General features: G+C 40.0%; 1 protein-coding gene and 1 pseudogene across 2 annotated transcripts in view; both read right to left on the bottom strand.

Annotated features, from left to right (window-relative positions):
• Window positions 1–13206, bottom strand: part of NR6A1 (nuclear receptor subfamily 6 group A member 1) — a 235111-nt gene that overhangs the window by 57396 nt on the left and 164509 nt on the right. The gene's annotated exons all lie outside the window — the stretch shown is intronic.
• LOC105721045 (ran-specific GTPase-activating protein-like) lies at window positions 9174–9684 on the bottom strand (annotated as a pseudogene).

Genomic DNA, 13206 nt, shown 5'->3' with positions numbered 1-13206 from the left:
AACAGCAGGGGTGCTGAGAGAAAATTAATTTCTACATATTCTAAAGGAACCTAGAATCTTAACAGTACAATGTGATGGTCAGTTTCTTAAAGCAACTGGTTCATGGTTCAAACAATTATATGGCCGACTGTATCCAGTGACAGGAAAAGACACACATTGTGGCACATCATCACCTCTCCCTCTTCCTATTCCCAGTCGAATAAAAGAGTTGAAGATGGTAGATTTTCTTGTCAGCAGCAATTAACAACTACCTCATGGCAAAGTTAGAAACAAAAACACATGAATGCATATGATAGTGTGCATGTACACATACTCTTATTATAATGACCAAGGCCAAGACTTGATGGCTACCACCTACTGGTTGCCAAGCCTTTCATTTGCATCTCTCTTCTTTCCACACTCCCTTATGCACAAATTTTGGGATTAAATGCTCACAGGAATGATGTCTGCTTTTTTTTCAAATATCTAAAACATACATTTTCTGTGCAGTGGGTTATTTAATATACCACAAATAAGTATATCTGATACTTAATAAGTGAACTATAACTTATTAATATTATTATCCATAACTTTTTAGTTCCTTTAAAAAGCAAAGCTAGGCTCTTGTAGCCATCACACCAAGGCCACACACTAAAACCTCACAGAAAAGAAAACACTTTGCTAATGGTAAGGGTGCTAACAGAGGAACAGAAAAATGAGGTTTAGACTCCCTCCACATTTTTGCCAATTGTAATCCAGGCCTCTATTTTTACCATATTAAGACAAATATTAAAATACTCTATTTTGCAGTCATACATTTGGAAGAGCAAATAAGTCACAGGAAATATCTAGTAAAAGTAGTTTAAAAAAAAAACCCAAAAAGCAAAACCCTCAAAGAATATAGGGCCCCAAAGTGAGAGTAAATCCCACTGCTATCTCTTTTCCTCCCCCAATCACTCTCAAAAGCAAGTGGTGAATATTCAACATCTGTTAAGCAATATTAAAATTATTTTTCCTTCTTTGTAGTTCAAAAAGGAGATCTGCAGTTTAGGTGAGAAATTCTAACTCACCTCTGTTCCCAGTGCTTAGAAAATAGCAAATGCTTGAATGTTAGCTGCATAATAATTTTATATACAGAGATTAGAATAATGAGCCATTGATATAACCCCTGAACCCAAAAGGCAGGCAGGTTGACAACCCCAAAGTTAGTAAGGCAATGATTAGCATGCTAACAACATTCTCAACTTTACCACTTCATGGTAAAGCTCCTGAGAAAGGGCTTTTAAACATGGTCATGGCAACTGTCTTGGCATCTATGTATCTATCAAAACACAGGGAACTAAGACTACCTTTACTACTCTTCTTTTCCTGATTATGATTTAACATCTCTGTTACCTTAAAGCCCACTCCCTCTCCATTTTCTTGCAATCCACGCAATCATAAAAGACTTTCTGTAGAGAAAAGGCCACAAATTTTGCAGAGACCAATTCATGACTAATTATTACTAGCAAAGGAATAGCATATTAACACTGCAATTGGTTCTCGAAGGCTCAGCTGGCCCCACTGGTTGTACAGCATTTTCAAGGCTAAATTTCCAGAGCCCCTCCCTGATTGTTGCCTACTGAACGGAGGTTGTCCCTGGAGACCTACTTGGAGTATAAATACCACCAGCCCTAGGCTCACCCAAGAATTCTCTTTCTTAATTTCCCTAAATTTGCTTCTCTTTGAAACTCATTTCAATTCAAGTCATGTTAAGCATGTTCTGGGTACTCTGACAGTTTTCTTATTTAATTCCCATAGCAGTCCTGTGAGATAGGTATCACTATCCTCTGTTGTATAAATGAGGAAACTGAGGTTCATGGAGGTCAAGTGACTTGGCCAAGTGAGAGTCAAGCTGATGAGGTTCTTTCCCCAACACCAGGAAGCCTGTAGCAAAGCCATATATGTAGCCAAGTTTTTATGAGCCATCTGGGCAGCAGGGGACAAGTCCCTGCCATACAGACCAAGAAATCCATCCAGGGGCAACAGAAGCAGCAGTAGTTTTTGTTTCTTTGTTTTAATGCTTTAAAAATCCTACAGGAATTCTGATTGGTCCCACTAACAATCCATCGAGGCTCACCAGCTGGTTGACTCCTGACCTTCCATGCTTCTCATCTTAATTAATGCAAGGTCCTTGGATCACAGTGTGAGCATCAAGACCCTGGTAGAGTTAGCAATGACCTTTACATCTATCAGGCTTTTCAAAATATGTAAAACAGCTGTGCAGTGGGAACACCCCCACCCCAGCCCTAACCAACTCTTAACCTTGAAATATGGATAGATGTATTTTTCCTAATTATTGTGTTTTCCCCAAGTTTTTAGGAAATGACTTTTTACATGGCTAAAAACCATTTGACATGTAGTTTGTTTTTCAATTGCCCAAGCAAACTACTGAGGCATACAAAAAGATGATTCCTGCAAATAGATTAATTTCCTTGGCTTAAAAAGAAACCCCAGTAGCAGGGGAACAGAAAAAAAAGAATGATGTGAAAAAATTAGTGGTGGCGGGGAGGGAGACTGTTTGGCTTCCATACTTGTGCCTCTGATATCCTTTTGTTCTCCCACTTCATTGTATTAAGGATGCTAAATCAAACATGATTGCAGTGATGTTTGTGTGTGAAAATGACAAAAGCAATGGGCCAAAATCCCAACCTCATCTTGAACTCTGAAGACTTTTATGGCTTTTCCTTCACTAGGCCCTCCCCCAATACACATTAAAGACCACATTGTTCAAAAGGGTCATGGTAGGTTTCATACCCCATTTTAATACAACGTAAACTTCCAAGTTTTGTTAGTAATATTTGTATGCCCCTGGAAAATGTCCATTAAAATAATCAATTGTTTGGTTTAAATATTAATAGATAATTACAATATATCAGAGGGGCAGAATCAATTGTATCAAGGAGGTACTGTTTGTGGTGATTAAATCAGATTTTCTTCCTGTACATCATTTTCCCCAGCAAAAGGGTACGGATTAGAGATGAGTTAAAAATATCCAGATGATGTGAAGCATCTAGGTATTTTTCCTAGCCTCAAAATTGTCCAGAATATGTCAGGTATCAACTCAAGAAGCCTAGAATAAACAAAACTTACTAATTTCAAGTGCAGGTCTCCCTGCCTCCCCTTATTCCATTTGTATGTCTGTAAGCCACATTATAGACCCCCAGTTCATTTATGCATTTATTCCTGGAAGATTTCAAGTTAGGAGTAAACTATTTGAGGCTGTTTAGGATTCCATTTTTCTCAGTTGTTGCCAGTCAGTTGTCACCAGGACTTTGGAGGTTTAGTGGAAGAGAGGTGGCAATGACTCTATTACTCTTTCCAACTGCCATAAAGAATCTGCATCATAAAAGTACCTACTGAATTAATGCCTTAGTCCTCTGGAAAAGGATACAGTAAAACAGGAATGTTAGAGGGTTTGGGAAAGGGGAATCAGAAAAATGAAAATCTGGCTGGAGTAAAATAACAACAAACTTGGTAGTGTTTGTAATACCACAGTTTCATTGGCGGAATTGCTCACTTTCCCAAGCTCAGGTGTTTTTGCTTAACACCCATATAATATGCATTAAGATGTGGCATGATATCACAACTTCAGTGCATTTAAAAATCAAATCTATGATTTTTGTAGAGTTCTTGACTATAAGTCTGGTTTAAATTATCTCAAAATAACACACTAGGAACATCTGTTTAGCTCAGTTGAAGTTTCGAGAGCCAATACCAGCTGTTGGGGGAGGGATTTCACACATGTGTTACTCAAATCCTAACCAAATCTTAGTTTTTTTCATTCCCTTAATGATGCCTCCAAAACCAATAGGGTAAAGCAAACATTAGAATAAAAAAGAAGAGAAAAAGGGAGGGAGAAAGAGAGAATAGAGGGGGAGACAGAGAAGAAAAAAAGATTACTCAATGCTTTGATGCATGTGACCAAGACCAAAATGATCACCCTCTCCAATTCAATACAGTATTAGCATGAGGACAAAAGGCATTTAAAAATCAATTTGGAGTTATTTCTAGCGGGGGTTGCCTAATCTTTACAAGTTGAGGAATGAGAATATTCCCAAACGTTGAAAGGGCACTCAAGTATTTTTCTCCTTTAAGCGGCAATCTAATTTTCACAGGGAATTCATTCAGTGTCATTGTTTTGGTTTTAGGTGTCTGTCCTGCCAGGCAGGGGCCTTGCACAAGGGCTGCATCTATCTTGAAGTGTGCACAATGGCCTCTCTTGCGGCTCTCTCTCTCTGTTATTGATCCTTACAGATGCTCCAAAGCCCTTCCCCCACCTTTCTCCAAATCCCAACCCCCCATTCTGAAAGATAGCTTAAGAAATAAGACTTCCTGCCTAGCGACTGGCAGGGCTGAAAGACCAGATTGTATGACTCCACAGATCAGGCCTGCCACAGTGAAAGCTTGAATAGAGTTAACCCTCTGTGAACTAAAACAAAACATTTGTATGCCCAGCTGTGACAAAGGTTAATTTAAATGGACAAGGGCCCAATATCTAAAACCAGGCAATGCTTTTTTTACAGTAGCGTTTTCACTGACCTCTTTTGTAAGCAGTTGATTTTGCCTCTTAAGCTTCCAAAACCTCCTTCAACTAGGGTAATTCACTGTGCTTTACTAGAATTTTGTATGGAAGATTCAGGTGAACAATTTTAAATTTATTTCCTTATGTTACGAAAGTTTTTGTTTTGGTACCGTAAGTTATTTTCTGCAGTTGAATGGCTAAGAAAAACTGAAGTTTTAATACTTAAATATGAACTAGGAGAGAACTTTCTGTGCAAACCTTTTTTCTCTTTCAGAGCTAGCGGACTACATATCACTAAGAGACTCAAGCTGGTCAAAAGAAAATCTAAATCCTCCAGTCATCCCTTCTAAACTCATGTAATTACTGCTCTGGGACTCTGTCAGCTCCTAAACTCCTGTCCAATAGATCCAAAGCAAATCTTACTTCTTAAACTACTCCTCTCTGGAAAAGTAGTATATCCAGAATAGTTTAACAAGCAATTTCTGTGCATATTGGGAGAGGAGAGGAGGCTGTTCAAGATAAATAACAGGTCTTATATATTATAACTGATATTTTCTGTGAACTTTCTTTTCTTTCTATTAATGTACACGAAAAACCAATAAATTCTGGCATATAAGGTGCTGGAGGCCAACATATAAGGGAGGAAAGAAACCAAGGTTACTAAAAGGCAGAATGCTATTACCAAAGCGCATCCCACTTCCTTGGTTTGTGCATCCCCAGATTCAGAATGAAACTGCAAAGCTGCCTATGGCAGATGTTAGCCACGCTGCAAGGAGCTGGGAAGCTTTCCCAGGACCAGCTATTTCATAGGGTTAATGCCAGTCCTAGAAATTTATCAACTGCTACAAAAAGTAGGGAACTCTTCTCAACAGTGCTTGCCTTTAAGAAAATCAAACTCTTTGCAAGCTCTTAGCCTGTATTTTATAAATGTGGCAAATCTTTAATACTAAGATTCATCTTATATCTGTTCCTTCAGCTGTATGTGTCTTTCCTGGCCTAAATAATAAAGCTGTGAAAAACTGGGGTTTCTCACATAACTAGGAGACAATCCCAAATAAACAAGTTATAACACTAACTAGTCACTACTAATTACATTACATGTACATGCAGAAAATGTACCCATTTAAAAAATCCACTTAAAAAAAGAAATTAGCAACGGCTTAGTCTTACATCCCAAACTGTAAAGTACAGACGTTCCCCCACAGAGGATGAGATTGCCTTATCAATGGCCTCATGACCCCAATTCTGTCTATAATTAACAGTAGTAAATAAGGTTTTGGCAGATATCGAACTGGATTAAGAAATTTAAAATATAAACAACTGTTAAGAGGTAAACAGAACAATTTTTTAATGTAAATTTTATCTAACTACTGGAACATAAAATTCAGTTTAAAATTTTTTTTTCAAATCACTGTAAGATTTAAATCCGCACCCCCTTTCTTCTGCTTTTCATCAACCACAACAATGAATTCACTGCAGTTCTAATTCTTTTCTCCATTCCAAAACATTTACAGCCAGTTGCTACATATATGAAAACTTTATAGCTGAATTTTGTTAAGATACAAAAAAACAGTTGCCTGTGGACTGCCTCCCTTCTCCGTCAAGGCTATTTGCTCTAAATCTTCAAAGAAAATTTCTAACCCTTAAATTTGGGCCGCAGACTTAAACAGTTAGTTCCCTTACCTTCCCATGTCTCCATTTCATTCTTCTCGTAGTCTGCTGAAAAGTTCTATTGCACCCATGAAGAAACAGAGATTACAGGACAAGTCCAGCTTGATGACTACCCTTCCGACACTTGGTCAATTTCTCTAAGCCGGGACTACGACAGTCATCCTCACAGGTCAGTTTACAAGCTGGTCATGTGATTACAAAGTTCAGGCTCTAAGGTCACAACGTGTATGGAGTTCGTTTATTACCAAAGGTTATCTAAGTGGAACTGATAGACTTATTTTCTTTAGTTAACAATACTGCCTAGCACATCTTTCTGAAAACTATTATGGGAACCATTTCATGGGAAATTCTCCTCCAATCTTCTTTAAGCTAAGATCCTAAAATTAAAAGGCAGCATTTTAAAAGAATTTATTTAAAAGGGTTCTCGGATGCTGTTTTTTTTTTTTTTTCTTTTTTTTCCAAGAGCTATTTTATGCTATAGTCTTCTGTACTGGATTAGAAAATTTAAAGCCAAAACCTTTGGCCTAAGGAAAAGACAAAACAGAAACTCAATGCTAGGCATGTAGGGTTTTTCTGGGGAGCATGGGGGGCAGGCAGGAGTGGGATTCCCTGTTTTCTGTCATTATAATAAACAATGACAAGGCAAATTCCTCTAAGAAAATTAATACATGGAGCTAAGAGTTGTTTGCAGGGCTGACTTTAGTCCTTCATTTCCATGCTCTGGTTATCTGTACTAGCTTCAAAGAATGCTATACACAACTAGTTTGGAGAAAGGAAACTAGGTCTGCAAAATCCTTCTGGAAAGCAAAAGTTACTAATTTCACTCCCTGCTGCCCCTACTCTTAGCCAAAAGTTTACACCTTCAAAACAAGCTTCTTGCTTCATTCCCCTAAAACTCATAAGATCTTAAACAATCATTATGCTACAGCTTCCCTGATTTGTGAACCACACCAGCAGCATGCAGCAGACTATAACACCCGGTGTGCACATACACACTCACACCTTACCACAGCACTGCAAAGGCAAGCAAATTGGAGCCACGTGCTAATGGCACGTGACGTCAAACATTCAGCTAAACATTCAAGTATCAAGATACAATAAAAGGGCAAGTTCCACTAAGAAGGTGGAAAGGCCCAAAGAGAAACTAATTCCTGAAGATAAATGCTTTTTAACTGTGTAAAATGCTTCATTCTATGAAATCTCCCCTCCTAATTTAGCTTTAGGAATAACTTAAAGGCTGTGCACACTTTATAGCAGTATTCCAGAAAAAGGAGACCCTTCTTGGAATAGGACTGGAATCTGTCACTTAGTGGCAAATATTGCTACTACCATTACTAGAGGGCTTTTCTAACCAATAGAGAACATTAGGGTCATCTTACAAAGTAGGGCCTAAAGAGAAAGTGACCAGTGATTTAGAGGAAGAGAAAGGCTATAATTTGTCTAAAAATAAATATTCTGCCACTGCCATGACACATTTTACCCCATCATAAATACACTGACCAGCTTTCCTACCCCCACCCCAACTCTATAAGAGATTTATCTTTTCTTCTCAGTCCCTGTGGATTTAATGTAGCTGTTAAATAATTTCAGTAAAGTCACTACAAATAGAACAAGGGTGGAAAAAAATGGAAGGGGAAGGTCCACTAGCAAAAAGCTACTCAACTGGAAATACTTATTTAAAGGGCAGCTCTCTGTCTCCCTTAAGGATATAGATTTATTAGAACTAAATACCTGCACACAACAGAGGTGCAGTAAGCCTCTGTGCTTTACTGCACAAACCTTCGGAGGAAAAGACTATAAATAAGGAGCTATTAGTCTAATTTCTATCAAGACTGAAGCAGACATGTTTACAAGGTGGGTCCAACTAACAATCCTTGATGTACCCATAAGCCTGAGAACAAATCTTTAACATAGTTTAAGACGACAAGTAAGTTTCATCTTTGGATACAGAGCCACATTTCTCTAGCATTTTCAGTCCCAAAGGTTTTTTGAGAGCCCTTTATAGACTCTACTGGGAGGAAGAGAGAAGATGAACACACACCACACTGCCCATGTGAATGTAAAAGATGAACTCTAAATCTTATTTTTGTTTTGTGGGTTTTTTCCTTTTTGGGGGGTGCTGGGGACAGGGTCCCACTCTGTTCACAGAGGCTGGAGTGCAGTGGCGCAATCATGGCTCACTGCAGCCTCTACCTGGGCCCAAACAATCCTCCTGCATGAGCCTCCCACATAGCTGGGACTAGAGGTACACATCACCACACCTAGCTAATTTGTAAAAAATTTTTGTAGAGACAGGAGTCTATGTTGCCCAGGTTGGTTTTGAACTCCTGTGCTCAAGTGATCCATCTGCCTTGGCCTCCCAAAGTGCTGGGATTACAGGCATGAGCAACCACACCTGGACTAAACACTAATTTTTAACTACGGCTACAAGTAAGATTGTTTAGCTGGGCATACACACCAGTAGTCACAGCTGTTCAGGAGGCTGAGGTAGGAGGCTGCGGCAGGAAGATGGCTTGAAGCCAGGAGTTTGAGGCTGCAGTGCGCAAGGATTGTGCCTCTGAATAGTCACTGCACTCCAGCTTGGGCAACAGAGTGACCTCATCTCTATCAAATGAAAACAGAAAAGAGAGAGAAGAAAAATCATTTAAGATAACAGAACTACTGGAATTTATAAGTGGGAAGGAGAGAGAAAACAGGAAATCAACATTTTCTACTTGCTAATACGAGCTTTGAAACGTAGAAAAAAAAGTAGGTGAACAAAATTCTACATCTAAACATATGCAGCATTTGCATACTGCAAACCTAATGGAGTCCAAATTATTATTTTGAATTCATTTATTTATATAACGTCCCTTGCAAAAATGAAACAGAATAAAACAAACCAAAAAGGGGGGGCAGGGTAAAATTAAAAAAAAAAAAAAAAGGAAGGGAAAGAAAGGAAAAAATAAAATTAGATAATTTATTGTTTCTCCTTAGCATCCTCCTTGGTCTCCTCCTTCACCTAAAGAGCTTCTAACTTTTCCGCCAGTTTTTCGGTATGATCGTTATTTGCCCCATCCTGTCTTTCTCTCTCTTCGATCTCTTTCCTGCATTCTTCAAACTCTGTTTTGAATTTCTGTGCATTCTCAGCATTCAGGACGTGGGTGGCCAGCAGCTCTGGCTTGGGGCGCCCGCTATCGCTGAAGTCAGGGTGGGCGTTCCAGACGCAGGCACGGTAGCTAATATTAGTTTTGAAATGTTTTAAAAAAGTAGATGAACAATATTCTACATTTTGTTCATCTACTTTGGGCTCCAGCTCCACCATCAGCGTGATGCAGGGTTGGCACAGATCGTCAAGGTCTTGTCCCTCCGCATGAGCAAGCGGATGGTTCTTTCTCCTTGTGCTTCACGAGCGTGATGTCGCCAGTGCCTCGCTCCTTCCATTTTGGAAGACCGTTCTCTGCAGCAAATCGAAACCGTTTTGCCGCCATTTTAGAAAGTTCCTCTTCATCTTCCTCTAGCATTTAAAATTTCTTGCTCAGGAAGAGAAACTACTGGCTCAAAGTGAGGGTCATGGTTAGACTCGTCTGCATTCTCAGTGGAAGTATCGTGGTCTTCCTGAGCGTCCTTGGCGGCCGCAATGAGGGCGGGGGGCGCGGTGGCGGTGGCGGCGACGGCGGCGGCTCGGCTGGGTCAGTAGTCGCTGGCTCCACCGCCTCTCGGCGGCTACTCAGAGGCTACTCCTAGCTCCTTCCCTCTGCGTCTGGCCATGGAGTCCAAATTATGAATGGCAGAACCTTAGTTAACCACCAAGAGACTGTTTCCACTTTCATTTTAAAAACGCACAAACTGAAGCTCAAAGAAAGGAAGAGGCAGCGGTCATTAGACCATTAGAGAAGAAAATCAAATATCCTAGTCCTCCATTTCTCCCACTAAACCACGTATATTTAGGACAGGAAAAGGCAAAGCCTCTTTTGAGATGTTCCTAACAGCATTTCCCCTATGTTTATTCAAACAGAAGCTCTCAAAGATTACTGCAGATTTTGAGGCTGAAGGGGTAATTTAAGTTTAGTCCTTCAGTGTAAAACACAAGACAGCAAATCTAGTAGCCACAGGATCACTAGAATAATTTCTGCTTTTTTTTTTTTTTTTTTTTTTTGAGATGGAGTTTCACTCTTTTACCCAGGCTGGAGTGCAATGGCGCGATCTCGGCTCATCGCAACCTCCGCCTCCTGGGTTCAGGCAATTCTCCTGCCTCAGCCTCCTGAGTAGCTGGGATTACAGGCACCACGCCCAGCTAATTTTTTGTATTTTTAGTAGAGACGGGGTTTCACCATGTTGACCAGGATGGTCTCAATCTCTTGACATTGTGATCCACCCGCCTCGGCTTCCCAAAGTGCTGAGATTATAGGGGATTATAGGTGTGAGCCACCGCGCCCGGCTGCATTATTTGTTTTTAAGAAGCTTTCAATGAATGATGCAAAGTGAAAGCTGGGTGACCATTTTGGAGCGGGGAGGGGGGGGGGGCGGGGGGCGACGACTTGTATCCATTTTAGAAAATCAGAAACATGCAGAAAATGTTTTAAATTCCTTTCTAAACTTACAGAGGTTAAAACAAAAAACAAGAGACCAAGATCACTGGTTCTCATCTGTCAGATCCTTGATATAGACAAGGTAAGAAAAGTGTTAGGGAAACAGAGATGAAGAAGTAATTCATTAGAGCAGACTGAGGTGCCACGGAGAGGGCATTACATTTGAGCTGAACCTGGACATTCCACAAGCAGACAATTAGGAAAGGTTTTTCAAGACCTGAAGGAAAAAGGAGAAGGCATAAAGAAGATCTCAAAGGATTTTGTAATGCCAATGCTATGTAAAAGGGTAACATGACTGGCTGTGGGGACAAAAAGGCTAGAGAGTGCACTTTAAGAAAAAAGACTAAAGAGTGCTTATGTAGGCTTGGCAAGGTGGTTCACACCTGTAATCTCAGTACTTTGGGAGGCAGAGGTCTGTGGATCGCTTGAGCCCAGGAGTTCGAGACCAGCCTAGGAAACATAGGGAGACCCCTGTCTCTACAAAAAATTTAAAAATTAGCCAGGTATGATGGTACACACCTGTAGTCCCAGCTATCCCAGCTGAGGTGGAAGGGTTGCTTGAGCCTGGGAGGTTGCAGTGAACTGTGACCCACTGAACTCCAACCTGGGCGACAGAGCAAGACCCTGTCTCAAAAAAAAAGAACAGCCTTATGTAAACAACCAAATGTAATACATGTACTTTTAGATCCTGATTTGAACCAAACAACTGTAAAAAAGACATTTTTGGGACAATCCAGGAAATTTAAATATGTGTAAGACATTTAATTAGGTAAGTTTCCTACCTGCAAACTGAGGAACCTGGAAAAGGTGAGCTTTTCCTCCATTTAAAATTTCACAATTCCCCAGTCAAATCCATGAATTTTTAAAGTATCCCAATCAAGAACAGATTATAATATGAATAAATAAGTCCTTTTTGAATAAAAAGAAAACAAAGGAATCAGATACAGAACATACAAATATAAATGCAGTCAACTGTTGTGTCTCCTGAGAGGTCTAAACAAGTTGGGACTTATTCATCCCATATGGCATCCCTGACTGTTTACCTTCTTCTCAATTAAGACCTAGATCAGCCCAGAGATTAATGCAAATAAATACTCTAGCTCTGAACACAGCAACAGCTCAAAGTGCTGTTAAGCAACATGTGCAGCTGAAGTAAAAAAAGATCAAAGTTGTAAAAAGCAAGTCTCAAACTTGGGGGCAGAGTAAACTGACAGGCTTTCTCGTTTGGTGCTCCTGAAAAGGTGGACCACTTGAAGGTTTCTTGTGTCCAAGCAGACTCTGGTTTCAGCCCTGACTTCTCTGGTTGTTTCATTTGTCCATCCAACCATCTACCTGATTTAGAGACAAAGTCAGATGACAAAGGAAAAGACTTCTATCTAAAGGGAACTCAGTTCTACATGAGAACTCTGGGAAAAGGCCTGCAAGATAAAATGCCCCCAGTGAGTGTGGCATGATCTCATTGAGTCCCATCAATGGCTCCCAAGAACCTATGATATAAAGGCCCACACTCCTAAGGCCCTCCCTCTATAACCCAGCTCCTCCTGACCTCTCCAGCTTCATTTCCCACCACTTCTCATAAGTAACCATTACTCCAGCCATGCTAACCCACTTACTTACAGTGCAAATATTACATTAAGCTATTCCATTTGCCTGGAATAAGTCTTCTCACTATTTCCTTATAGTTTCCACTCCCACTTACTAATCTTATTGGACTCAATTTAAAAATCACCTCCTCTGTAAAATATTTTAAGACCCCATTCTCCCAGCCTTAAAATCAGGCAAAGTCAAATCACACCCTCCTTCCACGCTGCCTAGATCCCTAGAACATACTATGACAGTACTTATCAATCACGTAGTATTTTTACTTCACAATTCTATCCTTCCTTATTAATCTCATGTACTCCAAAGAGTCAAGCCCAGGGTTCCGTCTTTGGTTTAGTATATAAAAGGCTTTCATAATACGTTAAAGCAAATAGACGGCTCTGCAAGAGGTATGTGTGTTGTGTGGGTGGGGTACAGTTCTTTTGCTGAACTTCTTAATAGTGAGTGCATTCATATACTTCTTCACTTTCACATGTTATGTTCTGTTTTATCTTACCTCACGAAAGGTTTTTCCCCTAGAAAAGCTCTACTTCAGAGTCTCCCATGTGTCAGGACCCGTGTTATATACATATATTTTCTGATTTATAAGCCTATCTGAGACTAAATCTTCCAACAATGAAGGGCTGGTACTGGTAGTCAAAGGTTCCCGATCAATATGTCATTTGCTGGGTTCCTCCTGCATTAGTGTAGAACCACATGTTGCTGACAATCTTTTGATTAACATATATAACACATGTATCTGTCACTGGATTCCAAAATATGAGAGAAAGGACCGTGCCACATATTTTTGCCAACGACTGTATCTCCAGCGCTTGAATA

The sequence above is a fragment of the Aotus nancymaae genome, unplaced genomic scaffold (genome assembly GCF_030222135.1).
Source record: "Aotus nancymaae isolate 86718 unplaced genomic scaffold, 86718_ANA_hifiasm-v0.15.2.pri h1tg000003l, whole genome shotgun sequence".
NCBI classification, from domain to species: Eukaryota; Metazoa; Chordata; class Mammalia; order Primates; family Aotidae; genus Aotus; species Aotus nancymaae.
The sequence above is the reverse complement of the archived record's forward strand: the minus strand, read 5'-3'. Positions and strand labels throughout refer to the sequence as shown.